Source organism: Chenopodium quinoa, unplaced genomic scaffold (genome assembly GCF_001683475.1).
Source record: "Chenopodium quinoa cultivar QQ74 unplaced genomic scaffold, ASM168347v1, whole genome shotgun sequence".
NCBI lineage: Eukaryota > Viridiplantae > Streptophyta > Magnoliopsida > Caryophyllales > Amaranthaceae > Chenopodium > Chenopodium quinoa.
Window position 1 is genome coordinate 3,383,693 of NW_018744113.1, and position 5,488 is coordinate 3,389,180.

A 5,488-nucleotide genomic window follows, 5' to 3' on the forward strand; every position below is an offset into this window, starting at 1 on the left:
CATGGTGTCGAAGAATATCTTCTCGTATTCTTCAATGGCATGGATTTCTTTGACAGGTTTAATGAGAGACGAGGGGTCAACCTCGTTTTCCTCATCAGAGATAGCCAAGGCATGAGCGAGAGGTGCATTATCAATGCTTGGCTTCTTGCTGGCAGGAGGCAATGGTAGCTTGTTGTTATCGATTAAGTCTTGGATAGCTTCCTTAAGCTTCCAACAGTTTTCGGTGAGATGGCCCCTACCTTGGTGATACTTACAGTGTGCATTGGGGTTCCAATTAGCCGACCTCTTTTTGACTAGTGGGTCCCCAAATGGCCCAATAGGAGTTATAAGACCTTTTTCATTTAATCGATCAAATGCGGTGTCATAACTCATGCCAATAGGAGTAAAGTTTCTCCTAAATGGTTTCTTTTGTCCTTGATTATTCATAGCAAGGACTTCACCTAAATTAAAAGTGCTAACATTGTTTGAGTGGGTGGTTTTAGAAGAAGAAGGATTGTCGTTCTTCTTTCCTTTCCAGCCACTGTTGGATTTATTATTGGCAGCTTTTAACTTAGCCAGGTCGTCTTCAATATTAATCCCAATGTCGTAGACGGCCTTGAAGGTATGGAGGTTATTTTTATACTTGAGATGCTTGGAATATTTTTCTTGAAGGTTTTTGATGAACAACCTTACATACTCTTTTTCACTTGGCACCTCAATCATCTTAGCTGAGGTTTCTCTCCATTTGTTAAAGAAAGAGGTGAAGCCTTCGTTCTCTTTCTGCTTGAGGATTTCAAGTTCTCTATGGTCAGTCTCAACTTGAATGTTGCACTTGTATCTATCAATGAAAGCGTTTTCTATGGACTCTCAGGTAGAGGTCTTTTCTTTCTCGAGAGAAAAGAACCATTGTTGGCAAACGGTCTCGAGAGATAGTGAGAACAGAGAGGGGAAAACCTTCTTATCGATACCCTTAATACTAATTATTGTTTCTAAGGCTCTTAAATAAAAATAAGGGTTATCAGTTGCTTTGAATTTCGGGATGTCGTTGGCGTTAAACTTCTGCTGAAGAAGATCTTTGTTCACCGAGACCCCTTGTGAAGTAAGCCCTTGAAACTTGTAGTCACTAGATAGCTTGCTTAGACTCTCTTGCATGAGGTCCATCTGTTGTTGCTTCACGGGATCATCGATCTTAAGTGCGAGGAGCTTCAGTGCCTCAGTCACGGTAACCAGTTGGTTCCTAAGCTCATTGACTTCTTCTTGTGTTGCCATTATGGTCTTAGCTTTCCTCTTACGAGCTATGGGTTTGTCGAAAAGTTGGACTTGTACGAAAAGGATGTCTTTGATTAACCGTCCTTCCTTTCTTGACCACGCGCTGTAATTTAAATTATTTTGCGTTTTAATTACTTGACTCAAATCGACTTGACTTTACGGTTTTTTAAAGAGGAAAAAAAAAATGGGTGTATATTTTTAAGAGCTAAGTATAGTATTTTTTTAGAAGAAATAGAGGGTTAATATCCGACTTACCCCCCTAAAAAAATGACGGAAAATACCCGCATGCAAGACTCTCTTAGACATGGTCAAAGTATGTGTATTGGTGTGTGCGTTGAGTGTCATGTTTGGACTCTTATGTAAGACCATGGGACTTAGTGCCTAAACTCGATTAATGACTCGACCAAGTACTATTGACAGCGAAAATTAACCGAATTAATTAGCAAACTGGTTAATTAGACACTAGGTGATGACTCGATTAATAATCCGAATTGTCGGCAAAACTATAGGACTGGCGTCGCACTGTGTAGTGTAGCGCCAAACGACAGAGCTGTCGCCAGGCGCCACACTCCACAGAGTGGCGCTACAGTCCAGACTTTGGCGCCAATGCTGGTGCTTCAATCTGGGACTGTTTTTGGTGTTATTAATCAGCAGGGGTATGCCTAAAGTCGTACTAGGTCAATTCTGATTAAAATATTGGACTTTATTGACTCAAATTAATTAATTAATTACTAATTAATTAGGAAAAGTTCTTTAAGTCAATAATTTATTTAATCTCAACACAAGTCAAACAAACGGTTAAGAAAACATATAGTATATGCACAACAAATAATGCACAATTAGTCCAGTAGGCACAATATGATGCAATGAGTTTGCAACCTAACCATGGCTCTAGTTCTCTAAAGTTCGGGATATGGTTTAGTCAAAAGAGGGTCCATGGTTAGTTGTCCGGATGCACCGCGCGGAAGCCTAACCGTGAAGGGTTTGCGCGAGTGGATGGGACACCGCGAGTTTTAGAAAAACTCGCTTCCTTGGTTTGGTGAATTCAACAATCTCGGATGTACCCTTTGTTGCTCAGAGCGTTCAATCAGGTATACGTAGATGGAGCATGAATTCCCAGAGGGTTATGTCCATATGTAGAACACATAAGGGTTTCAGAAAAGTGAGAAAAATTGAATCAGGAAGTAGGATCGAGCAAACGATACGAAAAACTAGTCGAAATTAGAACGCATATTTCTAGCTCGGTATTAGAAGAATTTGGCGCCAGCAAACAGAGCTTGGCGCCAAGTTTTAGTTGTAGCGCCTGGCGCCAATGCTGGCATCCGGCGCTACAGAATAAAATTTTGTCGCCAATCCTCTGGTCGCTGACGCTAATTCCTACATGCCTTAGCAGCTTTGTGTGCTCGATAAAATTTTATAGTTAAAATTTTCTGTGCTATTTCGGTCCTAGTTGTGAAAGATATTCCTCAAATTTCCTACGTGTAAAATCCTATGTTTTTAACTCATTACGGATGGTCTTTCCAATGAGATCTTTTTTTATGCATATGACAATAATGTTAATCAAAATTACGCACATGAAATACTTAGAACGTTTCGAGTCTCATCCACTCATTCTAAATCATTGCCGAAACAAATTCAGGAATTAAAATAGAAATCCTCCCCAGTCTAATCGCCAAAAACTATAGGGAATAATTTCAAGCGTTAATCCCCTAGCTTGAACCCCACTGTGATCATACACTAAAGTACGGTGGCATCTAAAAGGGAAGAAGTTAGATCAAAAGAGTCGCCAACAAGTTTTTTTAGGAACTTGTAAATCGTTCACGAGGTGAAGGTTACACCCCTTAACGATCCAAGAGATCGTCAACTCCATAAGGTGTTGAACCAAATAAGGGTTCGGGGAGGAAGGTACAAATCCAACCTAAAAGAGATTGAACCTGCCCTAATAATAGACCTCTACTTTATTCAGATCGTATTCATGTACGCTTTCTGACTAACATACAATCAATAGGATTACCCTAAACCTGTTTTTTTATGTTGGTTGAATTTAATGCACAAACAAAACTATTATTGGCGATCACTTGAATTATAATCATATTAACCCTAAACAAGATTCTTAATTATCTTATTAAGCGTGATTACAAGTACAAAATTCCCTTTAAACATGCATAAAAGGCGTGATCAAGCAATAATAATAAAAATCAAGCAACATAATAATAATCATCATAATTAAAACAATCATAATATTCATGTTAAAGCATAATAATAGCAAGATCCTAGGCATGATACTAACAAGATTAATAACAAACCCTAGCATGTCACTAAACATTAAAAATAAAAGCTTTAGCCCTAATATGATACTAACATGAATATTAGGAAGAAAATAGGAAGCATCACAGGAATCATAATTGTCATATTTAATATTAGAAAGTATGGTTATTACCCTAAACATGATACTAGGAATTAAAATAATAACCTAAACATGATTTCTATATCATAAAAACAATAAATCAATCAAAGCACTTACTTGGATGCCTCGTACCTCTTTCTAATAACAAAATACACGCGTTAGTAACTTCAAGGAAAATAATAAACAAACAATTAAATTAAATAATTGAAATAGAGATTTGGGACCAAACCCTCAGAAATTTAACCTTTCACGTCTAGGGCGAAGGCAACTTCGAATATGGCTAGGTGTATCTAGATATAATGAATGCGGAATTTTTATATTTGAGAAAAGCTAGTTTAGAAAAAGAGAAAGAGAGAGTAATCAAGAGAATCTTGATGAGAGTTGGTTCAAAACTAGTTTCTTAAAACGGAGTTTTTACGACGTTATTTATAAAGAAAATCAGCCAAAAAGATAAAATATCAAAACAGAGTTTTGGCGCACATAAAACTGAATTAGCGCTAACGCTGGCTATTGGTGCCAGACGCCAACACTAGCGCCAGGCACCAAGCGTGGCACTACAGCTGGCGTTTGGCGTTGATTCAGAAAATCACTCGTTTTCTTAAAATCAGGTAAAAAATTGTCGTACAGGAGGATAAAATTGTATTTCCTTCAAAAATGCTCTTTGATTTTAATTAAAACTCTGAAAAGTCAACAAAAGTCAATTTACCAATGCTGATTGAATTAGGAATGAAAAGAACCTTCTAGAAGAATCTAGAAGACTAAAACCATTCCTAATTGCATTAGGAATGATAAATCTACATTAGGCCCTCCCCTAGATCATTGGGCCGCATATAAGGCTCAAAACGGGCCCAGTTTAGTAAATTGGCCATAACTTCCTCAATATTCATCGGAATTGGGTTTATAATATATCGTTGGAAAGCTCTTATCAAGCCCCATCCAACTACATTACTATTGGACCCATATCATGGACCAACCAAACTGGATTGGCTGTTTTCTTAAAATAAGTTTTCAAAAACAGAGAGAAAAGAAAAGAAATTAAAACTATCCGCAACACTAAACTTTCCACACCTTCACTTCATTCGATTATGATTCGACGTGAAAGGTACTCATCACCAGGTTTGATTTTTGGGAGACACAAATGGGTGTCTACACTACTACTACTTACAATTTAGTTATCTACTACTACTATTATTATTATTATTATTATTATTATTATTATTATTATTATTGTTATTATTATTAGCTAGCAACAACTAACTACTTACACATATAAGTCATATACTACTACGCATATAGGATTCTACTACTTCTACTTTTATAATTATTATAACTATTGTTATTATAATTATTATTGTCGTTATTATTATAAAAACAAGTGTTAATTTTATAAAAGGGTTATGATGATAAATTGTTCATGCACAACTAGTCAAAGTCGATATTCTAAGTCCTTGTGTCTATGGGTTGAAAAATATTTGATTAGGCTTATGGGTTTGTTATAGGAGGAATTCTGGGCTCAAAATTAGGAGTTCCGTACTTGTGTGCAAGGATCAAGGTACGTACACGTGGCTAGATCTTTCAAAGTGGCTTTTATATGCAACGTGTTTTACATGTTAAGTGATTTCGAACCATGTTTAAATAATTGTGAAATATATATCGGTGAAACATGTTTTAGTCGTTTAATCTCAAATATTCAAATATTTTATATGGTTGATTATAAACTTGTATTGATATTCAAGAAGGAAGTTTTATTGTTTTAATTTATCCCGAGTATGGGATATTGGAAAGTTTATTTATCAAGTTTATTCCTCGGATCTTTGGATTTTTAACTCCCAC